Source organism: Cricetulus griseus, chromosome 2 (genome assembly GCF_003668045.3).
Source record: "Cricetulus griseus strain 17A/GY chromosome 2, alternate assembly CriGri-PICRH-1.0, whole genome shotgun sequence".
NCBI classification, from domain to species: Eukaryota; Metazoa; Chordata; class Mammalia; order Rodentia; family Cricetidae; genus Cricetulus; species Cricetulus griseus.
Genome location: NC_048595.1, coordinates 154,624,440 through 154,649,493, shown reverse-complemented (window position 1 = coordinate 154,649,493; position 25,054 = coordinate 154,624,440). Strand labels below are relative to the sequence as shown.

Sequence of the window (25,054 nt, the reverse complement as noted above, 5' to 3'; positions counted from 1 at the left end):
CCTTCATACATGCCCCCAAAAGCAAGCCTTAGAATCTTCATGTGAGGTTGAGGGAGGAGGGGCTATGTTCACCAGCCTTTTAACAATATAAAAGATGCCTGGAGTATAATATAGAGAGACAAGGTTTACTTTGGCTCACAACTTGGAGGTTCCAGACTCTGATTGGCAGATCCATTATTTTTAAGTGAGAGTGTCATTTGGTAGTAATGTGACAAAGCAATATGGCCCCTTTATGACTCAGAAGCAAAAGAGGAAGAAGAGGGTGACTTACTACCATCTCCTAAAGTATACTCCTCTAATGACTTGACTTCCTGCTACCCGGCATGTCACTGTGCAGTATCATCCCCTGGGAATCAGGCCTTTGACACACAGGCCTATGGAGAACATCAACCATCCAATTCACACTGTAGCAGGGATCAAAGAGATCAAACCTCAGACCAAAGGGCAACCTTGTGATTAAACCCAGTGCTCTAATGTCAGACCTCTCTAACCTTCACACCAGTTAGTTGACTTCTCTACAGTAAAGGAGTGATACATACAACAGAAACGTTGGTTGTGGGAATTGTGCAATGAAGAAAATAGAATGGAAAGGTTACAGAGAAATGGGAATATCTGGTTTGATATTAGCATGATTCCATATATTCAAGAAAGGAAAGAAAGAGACTATAAAGCTAAGAACTGGGAGATGAGCCTGTAAGCATATATACATTAGAAAAAATGGGCAGATACAGTGTCTGCTGTGGTCCAAAACAATGCAAAGCTTATTTTTTCCAAACCTCTGGGTGTCTAGTGCCATTTCTAGGTATGTAGTAGAAGAATGCTCTATGTACTGAAATGCACAGGGAGACACAAGTGCAAAAGCCAATTTCTCCCCAGTCCCCCTCTGGTCTTTCTCTTCGATAACATAAGGTGAAAATGTGTTAAAAACTCAGTTCTTTAAAAATAAAGTAGTTGCTTTAAAAATAAAGAAATCCATTTTTGAAGATGTGGCAGAAAGCCCAAAAGTATTTCCTCTTTGTCAGCGGAGGAGACACTACTGCTTCTATGCCTGGTCTTTATACTCTCCAGGCATCACTGTCTTGAAATGGTAATGTATTAATTGTCAGCTTGCCAGAATCTAGAATCACCTGGCAGGTAGGCATCTGGGCATGCCTGAAAGAGAGTTTCTTCATGAGGATAATTGATGTGAGAAAACCCTTCTCTAGGCAGGGGATACTAGAGGATATAAAGTAGAGAAGGGGAGCTAAGCAATAGCATGCACGCATGGCTGTCTGCTCTTGACAGCAGATCCTGTGTGACATGCTTCTTCATGCCCTGCCCCTTGACTCCCCCACTATGATAGGCAGAATAAATCCTTTCTCCTTAAGTGGCTTTGGAAGGATACTTTATCAGAACAGCAATAAAGAAACTAAGACAATGGATCTAACTCCGAAGGACACATTCAAAGCTACTTTATCATTTCAACCCTGACCAGACAGGCAACTTTCCTTATGGCTGCCAGTGGTGAAGCCTTTAAAGAAGAAGCCTCGTAGGTGACTGATCTTCCATGATATCCCTTCAGGCATCAGGTCCTGCTGACCCTCCCCTAGGCTGCCTGTGCTGTGACCATCTTTCCTCCTAGAAACGCTGTTACTGATTTAGCCCTGTGCCTGTTTCTACCTTTAGCCTGCCAATTACCAATCAGAAATTTTTGTAGTCTCATATTCCTGCTCCTAACTTTTTCAACAATGTTACCTTTGTATTGATTAATTTAAGTTATAGAGCCATCACTTACCTAACTTCTCCAGTCTTATCCCAAGTCAGTTTCTAACTCTTCTATGCTCTGTATGCCTGGCTCACTGCAGTTTAGGATTGGCTCTCTCTCTCTCTCTCTCTCTCTCTCTCTCTCTCTCTCTCTCTCTCTCTCTCTGTGTGTGTGTGTGTGTGTGTGTGTGTGTACAAGTATCAGCACATGCACACTTGTTCCTGTGTGTTATCAGAACCCACGAATGTCTACCCATTTAGCAAATCTGTAAATCATACAAGAATTGTCTTTAAAACTTAACATAAAACATGCTTATTGGTCATCTTTCTGCCTATAGCAGAGTACCTGAGACAGGCTACTTAAAGAGTAGAGAGAGTCTATTTAGCTCATGGTTTTAGAAACCCAAATTCTAGCTGTAGCATTGTCTGTGTATAAGTAATGCTGAAATTAGTACTTCCTTTAAGCATTTTCATGCTTTATCTCAAATTATATAATAAGATCATTTCAAAATTTGCCATTAAGACCACAAACATTGACTCAAACACATCAGAGAACGCAGGGAAGCATGTATGAATTTCTTCTAACCCTGCGGGTTTGGCTAAAAGTCCTGGCAACTTTTGAATCCCTGAGCATCACAGTGTCCTATTAACATACCATCCTGTTGAAGTGGATGGAAGCAGATTGCATTTGCAGCTCAGGAGCCATTCTTGGAATGGAAACTTTATTTGGCAGTTCTTAAGTGGCCATGCTAGAATAGCATCTTCATGGACCTAATGTAGAAAGTATAATGTGGATGATAATAACATCATTCCCTATGGAAATCATAGAGACTCCTGACAGTAGAGAAAGCTACAAGTAGAACCTGAACCCGAGTCAGGCCCTCTTTGTGAGGAAAGTCTCACTTCATATTTCCCTCCACTAGGAAAGGCTTCTTAGCCCTACATTCGAACCTGCTCAAGGTAGCATCCTGTGTACTACCTTGAGAGATTGTGCATGCCTAGTCCGTTAGTGTATGAGAATAACAGGACATTATCATGATGCATCTGACTGTAGTTCATTTCTTCTGCAGCATCTGGTAGATAAAAAACACATTATGATTAACAAGTTGGTTTTAGCTCTTGATCTATGGACCTGGCTCAGTAAAGAGTATTCAGGTGTCTGGGACATTAGGACTAACACAGGAAAAGAGAGGCCAGTGTTTCTCAACTGCCTCCCTCAATCTGACAGCAGCAGCTTGAGTAAAACCCAGTATCTGGGGCTCACATGTCAGTGAAGGAGGGTTTCCTGGTCACCCAATCCCTTTGTGCAGAAAGAAAGGGGACAGTGAAGTCAGAGATAAAAAAGGCAAAAAACAACAACAAAAAAATCCAGAAACTTTGTGTTATCTATAGGTGGTTGTACACCAAATATCATTGTATAGTTATGAGGGCTGTAGTTCATTGCAGTATATCATCCAAGAATTTAGCTAATTAAGTATGTTTTAGCTGCCCTTCCCACAGGAAGAAAACAAAAACTAGTAACTGTAGGATGATGGATCCCTTTATTTGGTCTGGGACAGTCACCATTTTAGTAATGATATGTATCTTATAACATCATGTTGTATATACCAAATGCATACAATCAAGTTTATTTTAAAATAAAATCAATTTTTAGGACTTGGGATTAAACGTTAAATAAGTCAAATGAAGGAGCAATCAAAGCACAAATGTCACAAATGCTCTTTGGAAGGCTGGGGATATCACTTGTCTACTATTTGCAGGGCTCTGGGTTTGATCTCCAGTACTGAAAAGTGGGAGAAGATGAGGGGATGCTTGGAATGCAGACTCAACTGAATTCAAATATTACTTTTGTTCAGAATTCAGCTCTCCTAGAATTGTGATTTTTAGCTTCAATTGTCTGTTTCCTTCAGATGGAAAGGTCTCACCACTCATACTGGATTATTAGTGATTGGCCCAAGATCCAGAGCTGCCTTCTATATATAGACTGTGAGAGGTCCATCTCAAAAGTACCCACATCAAAGCTCAAGGATGGCCTTCCCCAGTGTTCACACCTCCTCTCGGCTCCCAGTTGTATGTTAACTCATGCTTCATGGGTCCAGTGTTGGCTATACCTCTGGGTTAGATGGAGATCTGAACCTATCAAAACAGGGATGGAAAGATAGATAGGGCTTCTTTTCCTGCTTCTAGTTCAAGAATTGATAGTGTATTTTTTTAATTCAAAAAATGTGTTTTTATTTAGGAAGAGAGAGTGACACCTTTTAGTTAGCCAATGAGAGTCTTAAAAAACTGACATATGACTTTTGCAATCATCTTGCAATTCAGAAAAAAATGTGTTTTACTCTGGACCAAGGGGCTGTACATCTGATTTTAGAAGGTATGAGGAATTGTCTAGGAACATCCCTGACATATTTTTCTATTAACCATCTGAAGGCTGTGTGCTTTTCTCCCCCTCCAGAATCAATGTCTCTGTGATGTACCTGCTGTTGTGTTTTCCAGCAGTGGTTTGTCCTACTGGCTGTTCTTGGGCACTGGCCACTCAAATTCAGTAGCACCCACTCCAGTTTACCTCATCTGACAACAGCGTCATTTTCATAATGTAATCACTTACGCTCTTAAGGGCAGTCAACAAGAGTATCAGGCAAGGTGTCCTGCCTCAGTTAGATCCTTTGAGAGCATTCTTATTTTTAGCAGCCTTTGGTTATTAAGCATTTGATTAAGAGATGATAAGTGCAATACAGAAAAATGATTATGGGTATGCCACTTTAAATCTGCTTTAACAAATGGGAAAATTAAGAGATCACTTGAAGACATTTCAAACCAAATTTGTAGCTTATTGGGGTTTCCCATTGTACCCTTGGAATGATACTTAACATTCATGTTAGCTGTGTGCCTTATTAATTTTAAATGCACAGTTGTGTTTCTGGGTATTCTATGATGATTGACACTTGCATCTGGTTGATACTATTATTTTTAAGACTGTTGAAACCTGGCTTTGAACTACTATCTGAGTGTTGTATTAGTCAGGATTTTCTACAGTAACAGAAATTACAGATTAATACACACACACACACACACACACACACACACACACACACACACACACACACACACACAAAGGTGGCTTTATTAGAATGAGTTGTGGCCTATAATCCAGCTAATCAACAGTGGCTGCCAGGAACCCAGTGGTTATTCAGTCCATGAGGCTGTATGTCTCAGCTAGTCTTCAGTATATACTGGAATCCAGAAAAAGTGGGCTCTAGTGCCAGTGAAGGAGGAATCGACTTGCTAGTGAGGGTGGGAGAAGTGGGGAGAGAGAGAGAGAGAGAGAGAGAGAGAGAGAGAGAGAGAGAGAGAGAGAGAGAGAGAGAGAGAGAGAGAGAGATTTTGATTCCTTTCTCCATGTCCTTTATATAGGCTTTAGCAGAAGATGTGAGCCAGGTTAAAAGTTAAAAGACTGTCTTCCTACCTCAAAAGATAAGGATTAACGGTGTGTCTTCCCACCTCTAAGATGAAGATTAGAAATGGATCTCTCCACTTCTAATGATCCAGTTGAGAAAAAAAAAATCCCTCATATCCCCAGCCAGTTTTGGGTATTGGTTAATTCCAGATGTAATCAAGTTGACAACCAAGAATGCAATCACATGTTGTTATAGTTCAAACTGATAAGTCACCTTTGAATTGGCATTTGGTCTCATAAGTCAATAAGACCACTGTGCACTTAAGAAACACAAACTTGTGAGGCACTGCCACAGTGGGTGAAATAAATACTTGACAACTGCCACCTTTGGGCTTTAGCTCTTGTTTGCCTTGGTGGAGTTGGATTCCTTAAGAGAAAATGTCAGTATTGTGTTTCCCAGTATAGAGAATAGGATGTAAATGGACAAACAGCTTCATGTGGCAGTGGCTTACCAGGCATTACAAGGACAGTTTTAGAGTTTCTATTTTGCTTTGCCTCCATTGGCAGTTCCCAGGGGCTAGACATGGTCAAGAGCTAGTTATATGTATTTGCTCACTTAATTCTTACAATACCAATACTGAGTAATCAGGGGGCAAGATTTAAGGTTTCAGCACACCTTGTTTGGTTGCAGACCTGTGCCTCTTAGTCACCTTGTCAGGAAGCAAAGGAGTGATGATTTCTGATGTCAGCAGCTTTACAACTCCTGGAAGTGAACATTTTCTTCTGATTTGGAACCCATGTTGTTTAGTAAGATTAGATTTCAGGAAGGTTTTTCTGAGCCAAGAAAGTTGTTGCAGATATCTACTCCCATAGTTTGGATATTAAATGTTCTAGTTTGGATTTTAAGGGCCCACATATTGAAGGTGTGCTCCCCAGCCTGTGATGGGCTGGGTACTGATGGAGCCTGTAGGAAGAAGAGCCCAGTGTGAAGGGGCTAGACTATGAGGGCAGTGCCATTAGCATGGGGTCCATTCCCTTTCTCTCCTTTGCTTCCCAGTCACCATGAGATAAACACAGCCTCTCTACCACAGTCCACCATGGTGTACTGTGGCAACAATGCTCAAACAAGGTGGGAAGTGTCCATCAACAGACAGACCTTTTTGATAGGGTACCAAGACAGGACACAAACAAAAGCCAATATGCAAATCAGCAGTCCCAATTTAGGCATGTTTGTTATATGTTCTCAGAGAGGCCATGCTCATGTCCTCAAGGTCTATGGTGGGTTCATCTAGCTTTCAGGAGTCCAGCTGCTGCTGCAATGTGCTTTGTTCATGGGCTTATACATTCACAAAGCACATTCACTCAAGAGTCTTAAGTGGCAGGCATGGGTAATTGTCATCTCCTCTTTGTAAATGAAGTGGTAGAAGCCCAGGGAAATGTATCCTTTAGGGTTGCATGGGTCATAATAGAAAACCTAAGCTGCAAGCCCATCTATTTTCCTGTTCATCACAGTTCCAGAACTAGACACCTGGAACAAGAGCTGCACCTGCTTATCAATAGAACTGGTAAATGACATGCCACTATTGTTTTTAAGACCCAGATTCCCAGAGTGGAATGTAAGGGGATTGAATGTAAAATTCAGGGCTCCTCCAGCCCAAACTGCTCTGTATCAGTCTGTCTTACATACTGATTTTCCATGTGATCTATGTTCTAGAGCAGTGGTTCTCAACCTTTCTAATACTGTGGCCCTTTAATACACTTCCTCATGTTGTGGTGACCACCAACCATAAAATCATTTCATTGCTGCGTTATAACTAATTTTGCTACTATTACTAGACATAATTTAAATATCTGATATGCAGGATATCTGATATGTGACCCCCAAAGGGGTTGGGATTTACAGGTTAAGAATTACTGTTCTAGAGAAACCTTCTACAGAAGAAACAAAAGGACAACAACAAAAAAACTTTTGAAGTTCACTGAGCACCAAGTTAACATCCTAAGCTTGTTAAGAACCAACACAAAGGTAAAATGAAATTAATACAGGCATGAGCCAGTTGCTATGAGCAGAATATGATTTGGCTCATAACATTAATTTGTAACTTTCCAAAAATGTAAGGTCAAATGACTTGTCCAGAGATAACATTCTCTAATACCTAGTACTTAGTCCCCAGTACCTAAAACCTTGAGTGGCTCAGAGGTATGTCAAATAAATGCTGATAAAATTGAATTAAGGATATTTTATATATTTTAGGAAATGCACACTTTATGTCAAAATTTAACCCAATATAATATGCTCAGATTATATCCATTTCCTAATTAAGTTTAAAGAATGATCATAATTTAGTTTCTCCATTAAATCTCACTTTATTGCATGTATGTGTACATCCAGTCTATATAAAAATAATCTTCTTTCTCCCCAGTACACCTATAGACATTATTTGACAAATTTGATAAATTCCCAGTTCCAAATAACATTTGGAGTCATATATCTAGTTTATAATGCCTCCAATAAAATATTTCTAGACAAGAATGTTCATCTTTCATAGTGAAATTCTGAAGTGTGAATTCAACTTTCTTACTATAAAGGCTACCTGTATTCCCCTTATTTTCTAACCCTGACTTTTGGATGCTCATCAGCTGCCTTGTAACCAGGGTCCATTGTAAATCTATTGTGGTTTTGCCTTTACAACAGTTTTATACTCTTGTGTGCATGAATACTTTCTCTGACAGCATGACAAACCAGTGCCATGAATATTCTCTTAGCAGCAGTAAAACCTCTCAGTATGGCTCTGAAGTTTTAGGATGACAATCAAATGGTCCAACAAAGGACAGGAGAAGCTGAAATGAAAACCTTCATAGCTGAGTGATTTTTATTTCACATCTACTATGGAGTCTGAATCCTGTCCATCATAGGCACCTCCTTTCATCATCCACTGGAGTTGGTAGATGTTGGTATAAAGGGATCATAAAGTATTTAGTCACTTGAAGGCCTTCTGTGTCTAGGCTATTATTTCTACAGTACTGAGGAAATTGGGGCTCTTTCTCAACTTTGTTGTTTGCATTGGGGATCTAAAGGTAGATGGCTGTTTTTATTTGATGGTTGCTTTCTTCCATTGTGCTTCTGGAATAGTGTCTTCATGTCTCACTGACTCAGTTTTATAGCTAAATTTGTGAGGGCTTTGGTGGACTTTCTTCCCACGGCAATTTATAATGGAATCTGAACTCACAGGCATTACCTTCTGCTGAGTATCTGAAGGGTGTTTCTTTCCTTTTTCATTCTTTCATATTAGAGGCTATGATTTTGCTCTAGGATTCAATTTCCTATGATATATAGACAACAAACAAAATAAGGCTCAAATTAATGTCATTTTGAAAAGACACTTGTGATGGTTTGCATAGGTATGGCCCCTATAGACTTATGTATGTGAATGCTTGGTTCATAGTAAATGGCACTTTAGGAGATATGGCCTTGTTGGAATAGGTTTTGCCTTGTAGGAGGAAGTGTGTCACTGGGGAGGCAGGCTTTGAGGTCTCATATGTGCTCAACCTACACCTCTTGCCTATGGATCAAAGTGTAGAACTCTCAGCTACCTCTCCAGTACCCTGTCTGCCTCCATGCTACCTTGCCTTCTACCATGATGATAATCCACCCAATTAAATGTTTTTCTTTATAAGATATGTGGTTGTCATGGTATATTTTCACAGCAATAGTAACCCTAACTAAAACAGAAGTTGGTACTGGAGACTGGGATATTGTTGTGATAAGCTTGACACATGGTTTTGTTTGGAGGAATTTGTACTTTGGTGATTTGGGTTAGGAAAACAGTGAAATGCTTTAAGCATTGCTTAATGGGCCATGTCAGTTGCCTTGAGATTGTTCTTGAGATAGTTTGGTGAAGAATGTGGCTGGCTTTTTGCCTTTGTCTGAAGAATCTGAGGCTAAAGTGAAGAGATTTGGATTAGTTCAATTGGCAGAGGAAATCTCAAAATGCCCTTGTGTAGATTCTGTTATGTGGTTATTAATGGTAACTCTAAGATTTATAATGAAAAGGAGCAAGCTGAACAAGGAAAAATACAACATGTACAATTTAAGAAGAAAAGAGTCACCAGGAAATGGAATGGTGCTATATCCTATGTTCAAGGAGATAAACTGATTAAGAAATGGATTAAAAGGAGTAGTGACCTCAGGGCAAGATCCCTACCCAGCTAAGTTTCCAACTTGTGAAAAGGAATTAAAGAAAAGTTTAGAACTGGGTGTGGTGGTACATATCTTTAATCCCAGCACTGGGAAGGCAGAGGCTGGCAGATCTCTGAATTTGTGGCCAGCCTGAACTATACGTCCAGTTTCAGGACAATCAAGCTTAGGCAGTGAAGAAAATCATTGAAAACAAAAAGCAAAAATGAATGAGGAAGCCGTGTTCCAGCTAAGGTCAAGTATGTAGCTGGGGTGTCCTTGTGTGGAAGCCCCACACAAGCATGAAGCTGTGAAGGTGAAGCCTGGATTGCATTGGAGACCCCAAGATGTTGGAGTTTCCAAAACCATAGGATACCTGGCAAGGAAAGCTGCTATCAGGGAGTGTAACCAGCCCAAGAGAAAATAGTGTATTGCAGTCAACAAAGCTGAAAGGAGTTGGAATGCTGAAGAACATTTTGGCATCAGACATGGAGATGCAGGGTTTGGAGTTTCCCCGTCTGGTTTTCAGTCTTGCTTTGGTCCTACATTTCCTCACTATCATCCCTTTCCTCCACTTTGGAATGGTAATACATGGCCCATTATGTGGGAAGTATGTGATCTTTTTGTTGTTTTGATTTTTATAGGGGGGTTATCGTTAATTGTTTGAATCTCAGAAGAGACTTTGAACTTTAGACTTTAAACATTGTTGAGATTGTGATAGGTTATGGGGACTTTTGAAGTTGAACTAAATGCATTTTGCATTATGATATGGCTACAAATCTATGGGGCCTAGGTGATTGAATGTAGCGGTTCAAATAGGCATGACTCTATAGACTCATTTGTTTGAAAGCTTGGCCCATTGTGAGTGGCACTATTAGGAGATGTGGCCTTGTTGCAGTAACTGTGTCCTTGCTGGAGTAAGTGTGTCACTGTTGAGGCAGGCTTTGAGGTCTCATATATGCTCAAGCCACACCCACTATAACAGTTCTCTTCCTTTTGCCTGTGGATCAAGGTGTAGAAATCTCAGCTACCTCTCCAGCACCCTACTACATCCATGCTGCCTTGCTTCCCATCATGATGATAATGAACCAAACCTGTGAAACAGTAAGCCAGTCTCAATTCAATGTTTTTGTTTTTGTTTTTGTTTTAAATAAGAGTTGTCATGATCATGATGTTGCTTCACAGCGATAGAAACCCTAAGTAAGACAACATTCATTGGGGAAAAACTAAACATTATACCTAGTCTATTATATATAGGCTTTAAGAAATATTATAGAGAATGAGTTATTTATTAGAATAGTTTAGATAGTTCTTGATTACTCTAGACCATAAGGTAACTTTTAGAAGAATTTCTAAGACCAGATGCAACTCAGTGCTAGAGTTAGCCAAGCATGCATAGGGTGCTTAGATTGATCCACCACTGGGAGAAACAGAGGCAACGAGATAGAGACCTAGGATTTGCCATTATGACACATGTAGAAAAGTTTGCCTTTTATACATGTATGATGTGGTTTCTATCCTTCTCATACATCAACAAAGTTGGGTAGCACACCTCCAGGTTGCTAGTTTTTTCTAAACAAAGCTTAAGGTGTCTGTTCTCTTCAAACATTCCTTTGAGCCACCTCATTAATTTCATTTTATCATTTGTAAAGATAGATGTGTGTCATCCTTCCCCCACCACACACACACAGCCGAGGATGGAATGGATACTGTCTAAGCTTTAATATTAGTAATACTGATAAATAACAGCAATCATTATGACATGTATCCTTCGTAAAACATTTCCAAGATGTTCTCATTAATCCTCACTATGCCCCCTCCAGACACATCAGAACACTAGAGCCAGGCTTATCCCTGTGGTGCTGTCTTCTTCTCAAGAAGAAGTCTTTGCAGGCATAGTTAACTTCCCCTCTGAGTGAGGCCATCTGCTAATCATACTCATCATTTCATCATACCCTGGCCAAATGTCAGTGTTGCTCTAAAAAGTAACATGTGTCATAGGTATGCTGTTGTGTGTGTCCCCAGTGGGAATTGTTTGAAGCATAGTAGAATGGACCCATTTCTTTGTAAAACTATGCCCGATGAAGACTTTCTCCTCCCCACTTCAGGAGGTATATGACAGTCTCCCTTTGTTTCCAGCTAAGGATAGCCTCGCCTGCCTTGTGTGAATGGAAGGGTGTGCAAGTCACCACAAGATATTGACCATGAATCATTCACCCTCAGCATACAGGAATCTCCTGGGGGACCATGGTCATTCATTGCAGCACACGTGGGGTTGTGAAGGTCCAGTCTTTGCCCCATCATCCCCCCTTTCCATGATTCAGCAACAGAAGTTTGCAGTCAGATGATCTGTAAGTCATAGCATGATTTATGGTGAATTTTGGGCCTCACTTTAGCACCAGAATACCCCAAAGAAAGCATTGCTGATGTCCTGATGGTCTTAGGCAAACCAAGGAATAGGGACACATTTAAGATTAGGCAACTTTCAAATGCTAATGCCGGCTTCCCAACTGACATTTTTATAAGATTGAAAATCCAAAATTCAGGCATCTCTTTCCCCACTGTGTGGTCTCTGGGATACAAGAACTATGAGAACAGATTTCACTATTGCAAAGCAGCTGGTTGCTATAGAAACACCTTAGTACTTTATAAACCCTTCTGGCTTGTACCTGGAGTATGAACTCTATACTAGTTTTAGAATAAGTTAAAATGCATCTAGAATCAGACTCTGGTTTTATTTTTTTTTCTAAAGCATAAAATGGCAATACTAATGTGATGTAACTAATAGCACTAAGGCAAACCTGCTGTTGCCAGGTGGGCTCTGCCATTGTTGCAGCTGACTAAGGCTAGCATCTCACACCACTGTTTTAGGATTGGTGTCAGAACATCTGGAAGGATGTAATTTTATTTAGTTGAACATTACTGTTTGTGCATTATTTTTTACTTAAATCCTAACAGCCTTATGGATACACGCTGTCAGTTCCAGGAAAGCATATATGATTCCCCATTGACAATAGGTTTTGTTTGCAGTGTTTCTATTCTAGTTTCTTCTTTTTTGTTTTGTTTTGGTTTGATTTTGGTTTTCCAAGACAGTGTTTCTCTGTGTTGTCCTGGCTGTCCTGAAACTTTCTCTGTAGACCAGACTGGCTTCGAACTCACAGAGATCCACCTGTCTCTGCCTCCCAGAGCTGGGATTAAAGGCATGTGCAACCACTTCGTGGCTCTAGTTCATTTCTTAATTGAAAGGTGGGAGAAATATCTCAGGAGGTGAACTGAAATCTTCAATGGTATAATGAATTATGATGCAGCTAAACATTTAAAAATGTAGTTTAAAAGTGATACTAATGCAGATATAAAATTGTTTAAATGTAGAATGAATGGCAGTATTTAAACTTGTCTTTGAAATTTAGGAAAGCAAGTTTATTTACTCAGTCTGCTCCATTCTTCCTTAATACATAATTCAGCTCTGATCTATGTCCCTTCTGGGCATTTTTAGTGCCACAGTAATAGACAGTTGTTATTTAATATACACATTGTTAAAATTTATTACGTGATAGTACACTGTAATTTCAATGTGGTAGATTGATATTTCCAGCCAACAAGCAGCCATGATTCTAAATAGCAAAGTACATCTTGCCTCTCAGCACTGTTTGTACCTCTCGCTGCCTGTTTCCTTTAAGCTGCAGGCTGCACCTGGAGCCAGGAGGTAGTAACAACCCTCTCAGAGAGAATCACAGAACACAGGTTCCTCTGAGTCCCACAGGAGACAGCAGAGCCATAATTGGAGCTGCAGCAGTGGCCAACTGGTACTTCTGCTATTTTCCAGACAACATTTAAAACTTAAAATCTCCAATGTGAGTGCTACTTTTAGTCATTTTCGAGACCACTGCATCTTCTAATTCAGTAATTCTAACTTCTTCACCAACACTTTTTAAGTGTGTATTTACATGAAAGCTGAATGAAGTTGCTAAAAGAGCCAGATTACAAATAAACCCACCACTGTGTCAGTGTCATTCAACCAGTCACCCTGCACCATGTGAAGAAATAGAAGGTACAATTGTCAGAACTTGAAAAAATTCAACCTAAAATTATGCTTGAGAGCAAAAGCATTGGAAGATAACAATGTTGACTACAAATTTCAAATAAATATAATCTACAAACAAGATCAATAAGGATTTTGATTACAATGCTACAGGACTTACTCATTTTTTTATAATTTGATTTTCAAAAAATATTATATGTTCCCCATGTATGACTATTGCTTCAGAATATATTCTAATTCATTGACTAAGAATATGCTTTTAAATATGGTAACAACTATAGACTCAGTGATAAGATTCCTAACCATGAGAAGGAATCTATTGGGTAAATGTTACTGTTAATTCTTTTTATTAATGAGTTGATTTTCATGTGAGGTTTAACAGTGTAGCTCACAGCATGCAACAGGTAGCCGAGTCTGTCTCCTACATCACCTTCTCCTCTTCCTTTCCTTGCCTGCTGGCATCCTCTTTCTTTTTATTTCTGGTGCCAATGTCTCCATATTCTCAACTTCTTCTGTCTTTCATTCCCAGGGGCTGCACATGTCCACCTTTGTATTGCACATAAAGCCCCAGATGTGGTAGGTGTGCCAGAAACCAGGGTGGACATTGAGCAGTCACTCAGGCCAGGACCTTCAAAACCATGAGAGAAGTGCACAACCTATAGCAAGATCAGATTTGTGCTGTTGGAAAGCCTGTTGTGTCATCATTTGTGCTGTAGGACACAGTGTGATACTTCCTAATTAAAAACTGCTGAATTAAAACAGTTTTGCATAGCAATGAGAAATCCTTGTTTCAGTTAAGGGAATATCCGATTCTCATGATCATTAGGACTTAGAGTGAACAGAGAAGGTTGTGCAGTTTGCTTAATAAATGCAATGCTTGGAGGTGGCATCTGTTTCTATAGCAGACACCCTGGGCCTTTCCAGCCAATCAACTCTGACAGCAAATCCCTAGATAATAAACTTTAACTTCTTGGAGCTATAAAGGTTCAAAACCTTGTCATAATGGCTCATTTTTTCCGTCACACCCTGTCTGTAATCCTGGCTCTCCATACACTGTATGTGAAGGTGGATGGAGGGTCAGGTGAAGCTTGGGTCTTTGAAAGTCCATCTCCAGCATCATTGCTTTAGACAGCCCCTGTCCCCCCTCTTCCAGCCCTGCACTGTTCCTTCAGTGTCTATCTTTGAAGTTTGTCCTTTCTTCCTGTCCCCAAGCTTCTGTCTCTCCCTTTCCTCCCCATTCTCTTTCATTCTCTAATTGTCTGTTTTCTTGCTCACTGAGAAGTCAGCCTTAATAGAAGTTCAAACTGTCTTTTGAATCACTTTTTCTGCCATAAGTTGTGTGTTGGCTAAGTAAATTATTGAAAAAACTAAGAGGAGACATCTTTTCCCAGAGTGCTCATATCCTATGGCACTCATCTTGCAAGGTTTACCTGTCAATAAACACAATTGGGTAAGTGCACATTGGCTTCTAATGTGGAATTATGGCAGAAAAGGACACTACCTGTTTTTTTCCAAAAATAGCAACAAAAGTTTTATGGGCTGATGCTCAGGTTTGGGGTTTGTTTTTGTTTGAAAATTTCATGCAACGTGTTTGGATTATATTCACTCACTCCAACTTAACCCCACTTCTCTTCCTACCCAGTTTTATGTCCTTTATCCCCCCCCATCAAAGCCAGTTTGTTTTGTTTTGCCCAAACATTCTTGGGTATGTGGCCTTACAGTGGAGCACAGTTGACTAATTGGGCCTCCATCCTATAGAAAACTAATGTTTTTCCTAGGAGCTCACAGTAGCCATGCTAGGAGTTGGTATTGCTTGGCCTTGCACAGGTTTTACACACACATGCTGTCACAACCTCTGATGGGGGATATCATTCTTTATGCTGTGAATATATGTTTCTCTTATTGGTTGATTAATCATTAGTTGATGAATCAAGCTGTTTTGGCCAATGGACAAGCAGGATGTAGCCAGACAGGAAGTATATGTGGGGCTACCAGACTAGGAAAACTCTGGGAGGAGGAATGCTGAGAGTGAGTTACTAGGAAGAGATGCCATGTAGCTGCTGAGGAAGAAAGGGGTGTAGGCATCACTGGTAAGCCAAGACCATGTGGACATACACATATTAATAAAATGGGTTAATAATTAAGAGAGAGTTAGCAAATACGAAGCCTGAGCCATCAGCCAAACAGTTTATAATTAATACAAGCCTCTATATATTTGTTTGGGACTAAATGGCTTTGGTACTGGGCAGGACCAGGTGGGACAGAAACTTCTATCTACATGTGGTGCCCAACTTGAACCCATGACCCTGATGTTAAGAGTTTCATGCTCTACTGACTGAGCTAGCCAGTTGTTTTGGTTTTTTTTTTTTTTGGTTTGTTTGTTTGTTTGTTTTTTAATTATAAACTGTTTAAGTTCATGGGTACCTTCCCTGCTGTGTCATTTTTTTTACCAATTTTTTGAATATGAAAGAATGGGTTAGTTTTCAGATGATTCTTTTTTCCTTCTCCTATATCCAGATATCCTTTTCAATATCAAATATTTGTGCAAAGCTTGAAAAGTTGGTGGTTTCTTTAGTATCATAAATAAAGCAACAGTACTCTATTACAGCTTGTTGGATTAAAACAATGTGCCCAGTGGATTTAAATTGCTCCTAATCATTACTCTTTGCTTACAGAATTCCAGTCTGTATGATTTCCAGTTACTATGTTCTAGTTCAACAAACCAGCTTTCCAACACCATAGTTCAGTGATAATTGTTTACAAAAAATATAAACCTCAGAGTTAGCTCTTCCATAAATTAGTGTGTAGATAGTGGGTGTCCATCCTCAGCAGTGGGTGGTGATGTCAGTTCTTTGAGGTTTGAAGCCCCATCAGTGGTGGGGCTGTGGTCATCTTGGGCTCAGCTCCCACAAATGAGAGTGCTATGGCTGTGTTGCCTATTTGTCTCTTACTGTTGACTCATGTGAACTTGTGCAAAAACAGACACAAGAGAAGACTGGCCAACAGTCAGGTCAGTGTGGAGTGGTGATGCAGCAGAATAAGAAAAAGTGGTGCTTCTGGGGGTGAAACTTGAACCACATGTGTATAGGTGCTTGCCAGTGTTCTAGATCTTGTCCCCACAGACTCTTGCCCTACAAGAGTGACTTAATGAAAGCCAGATAGGTTGCTTATGAATGGGGAATGTTGTGACTTGTCTTTGTTAGGGTTTCTGTTGCTTTGATGAAACACCATGATCAAAAAGCAAGTCGGGGAAGAAAGGGTTTATTTGGCTTAAACTTCCTCATTGCTACTCATTATTGAAGAAAGTCAGGGCAGGAACCTGGAGGCAGGAACTGATACAGAGGCCATGGATGGGAGCTGCTTACTGCCATGACTTACTGAGAAAGTTCCTCATGACTTTTTCTGACTGCTTTCTTATATTAGCACCCAGGACCACCAGCCCAGGAATAACACCACAAGGCAGTCCACTGGTTTTGGTCTTCCCCGTATCAGTCCTCCTATAAACATAAACTTATAGTTAGTTTTGTGAAATATATTGTATATTCACCAACTTTACCCTCTCCCACCCAAATAAAACCCTCAAAAGTATTCCAAAATGTTCTCTGAGTCTTGAATGAAGATGCCTGTGAGGAAGGGTTGATCTGTAAGGAAGCTCCTCAAGGAGGATAGACAGAGATTTGATGACTAGAAGATCCTCTCCAACACTGTGACGGTAGGAGACATGGAAACTAGATGACCCTCTGCAACACAGTGATGGAGGGCACACATGGAGACTAGAAGGTCCCTTGCTCACAGTGAATGACGCAGGCATGGTGACCAGAAGTTTTCCTGCTCACAGTGGAGGAGGCAAACATGGTGACTAGAAAATCCCCTACTCACATCGAGGGACACAGATGTCATGACTAGGAGATCCCCTGCTCACAGTGAAGGAGGACGACATGGTGACCAGATGACCCTGTTCCACTTTTCAGATTCCGCTTGTCCACACTTCTGTAACCAAGAGCAATTTGGTGACTAGGAAAAGTGAGGAACTAGGAGCTGCAGGTGTAGATATGAGAGATCTCCAGGATGCTAATAAGTGCACAGAAAGCTAATGTCATTTCTGGACAGCTTTAACCTCAGACTTGACTCAAAAGAACGTGAGGCCTAGCCTAACTGAATCCAAGATGCTACTTTGTGTAATACTGAGGACAATGGCCTTCCTGAAATTGCTGCTGCTCTTACCCCAAAATACCCACCTCAGGGTGTGAGGAGTGTATCAGTCCCACTGTTCTCTCCCCATCCGTCATCACTGACTTCCCCACCCTCATTAATCTGATTTTCCATAGATCCTGAAGTTGCTCAAAAGTTTCCACACACCCAGAGTGCCTATCCCACCTCCTATTTCACCATTTAGTGAACTACAGCTAAAATGAAAACTTCTTTTCTGCAAAGAATGCCTTCTGTCTGCAAGTTGGCCACTAGGCATGAGTATAGACAGCATGTCAGCTCACTTAACCCTTTCAGTTCCTATTAGAGACTCATGGGGAACGTTGGGTTATGGAGGACCTAGCTAATAGCAAACAGTATGTTTTTAGTACAGCACTCCTCATTCAAGTGTGCAGATATCATCTCTGGGCAGCCTGCTTCACTTTCTTCTTTTCCTACTAGACGACCTCTGTGTCGTTTATGTAAAACATTTCATACCACTCCTAACATGAAGTCTGAAACTTGGCTCACAGTCCCTGCTCTGCAAATAACTGTTTGTCAAAGTACCAAATGAATGAGTAGATGATTAGGTCAGTTACCAAGTACTTAACAGTAGAGGCACCAAGAAGGACTGAATTCCAATTTGACAAATTTAACATAATATTTACAAGAATAATTTTCTGCTGCACAAATTTGACCATAGCAAGAGTCTGTGGAAATAGAACTATTAAAGCCTCCAGGGCTTAATTCACTTATTAGTCTTTAAGAAAGACACAGTAGCTGTTCCTAACAATGGCCCTGAAAATGACATTTCCTTTTCTAAGGTGTTAATCCTGCCCAGAGGCTGCACTAACTCTGGCCCGAGCTGAATGAGATGGTTGGGTAGGAGGGCAGTTTGGAGGCTGGGGTGGCTCACACTCTTCCCCACCCAAGCTCCACTGCAGCAGTTGTAGGAGGGCTGTCCTGAAAGGAGGTTAGGAATCCTGGACAGTGGCAAGATGCCCAGGACACTGACAGGCCATCAGGCATTCTCAGTGCCACCAGAGACACAATGTTGTGGCTTTGCCAAGGCCAGCAGGGCAGGCTGCCCTGGTTTTTCACTCTCAGACTGAATAACATCCTACAGTCTTCATGCCATTAACCTGCCCTTTTATGCAGTCAACTCATTATGGGAGTGAGTGGAGCCTGCAGCAAACACTTACTGTGATTTATTCAGGGCAATTATTGGAAGCCCAGGGATGCGACCCAGGGAAACTGTAGACACCACGCCCTCCTGTGCCTATGCTTCTCTTCCACTGCTGCCTGCTGAGCAACACAGGGAAACAGAATTCCCTCAAGAATGGCTACATGAGCACCAGAAAGACCTGAAGTTTCTCTTCACAGAAATAATTTATGATTTGAAACTAATGGAAATTTGTTCTGCTTTTGGGTATCTTAAAAAAAAAAAAGAATTGATCAGAATTATTTATTTAAGAAACCCTCCAAGGTAGATGGTTCTCTATCACCCCTGGCGTTGTGGTGGGAGTAGGAATTAGTGCTGTGTATTTATGGTTTAACATGCTGTAAACTGGAAGACTGTTAAGTTCTGTGATTAGAATGTGGGGGGATATCTGCTTATAGAGAGACTTTATGACGTTATTATACATTTTCTATCGGAGTGAAAAGGAAACTGGTTAAGATTCTTAAACCTTTAAGTCTTAAGAAAATCAATGATGGGTGTAAGTCACATAGAATGTGTAAGTGTTGGCACCATAGTTAAAAATATAAAATAAGACTTGCACTGCTTTATGTACAGTAAGCATTTCATTGGGACTTAAGCAAAGGCATCTGTACATTAATGCTATCTTACCTAGTGGTATTCTTTCTTATAATTTATTTGTTATTATATATAGACAATTTATGATCTCCTAAATGTCTGAGGTACAAAGTGGCATTATTCACTAAAACAGTGCAATAACTAAATCAAGTCAGTTAATGTACCTATTACCTCAAATATCTAACTTTGTGCATGTATGGCTAGAGTATTTGAAATTAATTACTAGTAATTTTGAAATCTATAGCATGTTGTTATCTATATTCACACTGGGAAATACAATATTAAAAACAAATTTCATCCTTGAGATTTGGAAACCAGGGGGGAAGGTCTGCTTCTTATTCTGGAAAATTCTAAACTTGATTTAAACTTCATTTTTGGTCACATATCATGACTTCCTTTTTCCTTCAAATGCAGGTTAACAGAGCAAAAAATAGGAGAACTAATTTTTTTCTTTGTTTGAGAAAATTTTCCACGGAATTATGTAACAGTTTGAGTAAGAATGTCTCCCATAGACTCATGTGTGAACACTTGGTCCTCAGTTGGTGGCACTGTTTGGGGAGATTTTGGAGGTGTGGCCTTAGAGGTGAAAGCATGTCACTGGATTGGGCTCTGAGTGTTTGTAGTCTTACTCCACATCCAGTTCTTTCTGGGTGCTTCAACCCTGTAGCTGGCATGGGAGCCCTCAGCTTCCTGCTACCATGCTGCCTGCTTGCTGCTAAGTCTCCCAACCACGGTAGACTCATCCCTTAGAACTATAAGCCAAATAAACTGTCTCTTCCTGAAATTTGGCCATGGGTTTTATCACAGCAACAGAAAAGTAAATAATACAGGTGATTACACTCAAAACGATTAGCTTATTAAAACAGCAAGGTTAGACTGTGTCCAATATCTTAAAGAGAGATATAGAAAGGGAAACAAAAATGAACATGAAGGGCATTTAAGGAGAACAGAGTCTAAAGTGCAGTAGCCCAGCATGGAGCTACCTCGGGCTCTATTTGGACTTCTATTGTTCTCAGTGTAGCATCATTTATGATTCCATAAACTGATTGATTGGACATTGTTATATGATTATAATAATTCTTCAACTTCATGTTAGGAAAATACTGCTTTTGAATAATGTGAATGTATTCATCTTAATAAACCAACTTTTATGTGTTGTATTATTTACCACTCTGAGTGTTCCTTCTTGCAAATAGAAAACAATCTTCTAGATGTGCATATTAGTTAGTGCAGTGCCAGCCCCGGCTCCCATGTGTCATTCTGAGCTTAGAGCCAGCATGGAACTGTCAACTTTATTTCTGCGCTACTAAGCTTTCATACAGTGCATTGTTATTTGTTTATCTTTAATGTGAATTTAAACATTTTAATTACCTGGCTTTTTTTTTTAACTCACTAGATTAGAAGCAGTAGCTTTGAGGTGGAGAGATAGAAGCAGGTGTGATTGACAGGTGTTGGGAATTCTGGATATGAGAGTAATGACCATCACTAGCAGCCGGATTTTATATAGAACACTAGGAATCTAAATAATAGATATTAAAACGCTTATGTTGTTGAAATAATGCAGTGGTATAAATGATCAATAAGCAGAGGTGTGAAACTAGCTCTACTGAGAACTGGTTCCAGGACCCCTCAGACTTCAAAATCTAAAGGTGCTCACATCCTTTATATGACATTCTCTACTGTTTGTATATAATCCCTGCACATCCTTCTGTAGAGTGCATATCATTCCTAGACACAGAATGCCTAAGAAAGTGAAAATGTTATGTAAGATATTGTTGAACTCTGCTGTGTGCAGGAAAGAGGTGAGAAAGGGTCTGTACTGAAGTTTTTCTCAGATGTTTTATTTGTAGTTGATGGGATCTACATATTCATGTTCATAATTGCTTCTCAGTGATTCCATCAGAAATTCTGATTTGAATGAATTGTTTCAGCCTGTAAATAAAAGGGATTGGTTAGCTAAAGCTTGATTTAATCTCCCTCTGTGGCCAACAAGGTCCTCTCTCCAACAGCAGGTAGGGATGGAGAGAAGTGTACTGTGTTCTCTCACCCATTCACTTAGCACCCACTTTGTGTTTGACATTGTATTAGGCACGTGCCACATCTTACTTAATTGACAGAAGTTAAATAAGTTTGCCCATGAATATTTACAGTTTGGCTTGGTTACACTTCAAGCACAAGTCATTGGTGACAAAATTTAATCTTGCTTGCATAACTCTTAGTACAATTTAGGATGACCATATGCAAGTTTAGACTTAGTATCTTTATTTCAGCAGCATCGTTATTTCTGTGAACTTGTAATTCATTTTTGTTTGAAAACTATCATCTTTTAAAAAGAGAAACCCTCAATGTCCAAGTTATCAAAGTGTGGCCTTTGAGGTTATGTTGATAGCACTAGCAATAACCTGTATTCATCCCCTGGGAGGTGACATGTAGCTTTCTCATGGTGCAGAGTGGTGTTGAAGATTAGCCACACTGAGTCCCAGATTCTCCTAGTGAGCAGCACCTTGTTGGCATGCATCTCTGGCTTCCTCCTGACTTAGTCTCTCCCATTATTTATTCCCATAAATCTGGGAGCCATTTCTAGCAATGTGTTCCCAAATGCACACACAGGTGCATTCATCTTCTTGATTCCAGGGGGTTTTTGAAGGTTTCTGTTAAATTCAGCAACAGTTCATCTGGGCTTCTGTAACTGAAGATCGTAATCAAAGTGGCGCCAACAGCAGAAGTCTACTTCAGAATGCTGTGGGAGTAAGTCACGATGAGAGTAGATTGCTACCTGTTGAGGGAGCAGTTCCTGGTTCAGAGATGGGCAGTGTTGCTGGTTCTTCACAATGCATAAATAACTTAGTTTTCTAAGGCTCTTCCTTCCTGGGATGCTGGCCTTCTGCAGTCCAGATCTGCTAATGCTGTTGCACCAATGGTTAGATTTCAACCTGGAAATATTAGCAGGTCACATTCAGAGCACAACACTCAAGGAGTAAATCTGGACCTAGGGAATGGTTGGTTAGTAAAGAGTGCATCCTGGCTATTTATCTGACCGTCTTTGATGGGATTTCTGAGCTGTAGTTGTTTCAGGTTGACATCTTGGCTGAAATGTTAGGAAGCAATGAAGGGAGCACAAATGACATTCAGTGTCACCTCCTGTTTAAGAAGCCTGTGGTCATTTATAGTCCATGTCACTCTAAGAGTCTGGGCTTGAGAGTGTCTCTCTGTGCCCTGTCATTAGTGTCATCTGAGCACTTAATAATAAGTTCACTCTGGCCTGACCTCTGGGCCTTTAATGAACATGGCCTGTCACTTAAGAAGAGAAAAACTCTAATAACTCACAAATAACTCTCTGTATTTGTGCAGAGAGACTGTTTTTCCTAGCATAGAACTATGATGTGGGGCAGACATAGTCATCCTGCTAGAATACATCTGTGGGAAGGGATGCTATTATTCCAAAAGCCTTGTTCTTAGAATCTATCCTGGCTGTTACTTAAGCGCCAAATAGATTTATACCGAATAACCATAATGGTAAAGACACAGAAAGAATTGCATACTTTTATGAAGATCAGAACTTCCCTTATATATTGTGGTTTATATATAATGTAGCTAGCATTCTCACCCTGGCCCCTGTGGCCTCCAGCACCACAGCCTCACAGTAGCTTCAGAAACCCTGTGCTCTCTAAGCTTGTACCCCTTCAACTCAAGCATCCGATTCAGGACTTAATGCTGTCTCAAAACCAAAACAGATATTTTTCTTGTTTATCTAAGCAAGTTGTGTAATTTAGGTATAGAGTAGTCTCCTCCCTCTCCCCTTCCACCAGTCTGACTCAACAGATGCCTTAAGTCACAGATAACTCCAATCCTATAATGCTGTTTTTAAAAATAAATAAAAGCCTATGATAAATCTAATTTATAAATCAGGCATGGTAAGAGTTTAAAAACAATATGTTAAAGTAGAATAATTATGACAATACAGTATACCAAAAATTATCTAAAGATTACGGGTTGCTTATTCCTATAATTTTCACCTTAATCTTCTTGGGCTTCAGTGAATTAGGGCCAGTCCTGTATTTGCTGACTAGGGGTAGGAGAGAAAAACACAGTGGTTTCATGTAGGATGTCCAATAGGGTGAACTAGCCATATAAGTGAGAGGCTATTCTATACAATTCCCATGTGTTCATTCACTTCACAATCCTAGGAGATGAGGAATTTTCTGTCTGATTAGACAAGAGAAACTGAGTTACAGAGAACCGAGAAACTGCTGAAGTGGCAGTGTGACCTGAGAGCTGCATGATGAAATAAACCCTTTCCTCCCCAACTTGCATTGTGGTCATAATGCTTAATTATAGCAATAGAAATCCTAACTAAGACAGTTTTCTTTTAACTTGTAATGGAATCCCTATAAATTCTAGACCAATCTACTTAGCTCAAAAATCTGTAACTCATTTGATAAATATTGTGCTCTAAATATTCCATAGCCCACTGGGGTGCCCAGCCCTGTCTGGTTTCTCAGAGATGACCTTCCTAGCTCATTTATTATTTTTTAGAACTAAAGAAACAAATTCCCTTTCTGTGCATTTTCCCAGTAAAAGAATAATGCTCATTTACTGCTTTTGTAGACAATTAACTCTGTGCATAAGCACACAGGTGTGTACACACAGAGAGAGTCCTACAATCTTGTAACTTATCTCTCACCCCCATTTTCCATGCTCACTCTCCCTCCTCTCTCTCTCTCTCTCTCTCTCTCTCTACATATATATATATATATATATATATATATATATATATTCACTAGTTGTTGCAGAGTACTTTAGGAAATGTATTTCACCAGTATACCTTAGAGCAGAGTAAACGTCATTCCTGAACCCCCCCCACACACACACACACATACAGTGTAAAAGGAGACAAAATGCTACAGTGTTCATGAACTATGCCTTCAAAAGTCATAAAGGTCCAGGCTGGAATGATAACACAGCCTCTTGGTAGAGTTTTGAATCTGGGTCACTTGGTTTACTAATTTAACAGATACTTGTAAACCCTGCACCATGCACTGTATTATATATACTCCAGGAATGCAGAGAACACAACAGACTGACTGAGCTGTGCAAAGAAGGGGAGACTATAAATGCATGAAAATTCCTACATTTCTTATCTCCAGAAAATGACCAATGGTCGTGTCCCCCCCCCCCCCCCCGTGTTGGTTAGTTGTTTGTTCTGGTGCTTATCAATTCAACACAAGCTAGGGCTACCTGGGAAAAGGAACTGCAATTAAGGGATTGCTTCCTTCAGATTGCCTGTAGTCAGTCCCCTCTCCCTCTCCCTCTCCCTCTCCCTCTCCCTGTCCCTCTCCCTCTCTCCTCTCCCTGTCCCTCTCCCTCTCCCTCTCCTCCCCTGTCCCTCTCCCTCTCCCTCTCCCTCTCCCTCTCCCTCTCCCTCTCACTCTCACTCTCCCTCTCTCCCTCTCTCCCTCTCTCCCTCTCTCCCTCTTTCTCTTCCTCCCTCTCCTCTCTTTTGTTTTTATGGGCATTGGTGTTTGGCCTGCATGTTTGTCTATGAGGGAGTCAGATACCAGCAATTAAACTACTTTGTATCTTCTTATCCAGAGTATGTTTCTCTTTAGGTTTGTCATTCTCAACCCCAGAGGCTGAAAGACAGAATGAGACAGAGTGTTAGGAGTAATTGTTACCCTAAACATTCTCTAG

The 25,054-nt window shown here is 40.3% G+C and overlaps 1 protein-coding gene across 7 annotated transcripts in view; it reads left to right on the top strand.

Annotated features, from left to right (window-relative positions):
• Fam110b (family with sequence similarity 110 member B) overlaps nucleotides 1–25,054 on the top strand; it is a 211,383-nt gene that overhangs the window by 71,812 nt on the left and 114,517 nt on the right. Inside the window, exon 4 of one of the 7 annotated variants that reach the window (XR_003481936.2) lies at nucleotides 10,330–11,450. The exons of 5 other annotated variants lie outside the window; for them this stretch is intronic. The gene's annotated coding sequence lies outside the window, so the exon portion shown is untranslated. One more of the 7 variants, XM_035440026.1, reaches the window with a different exon arrangement.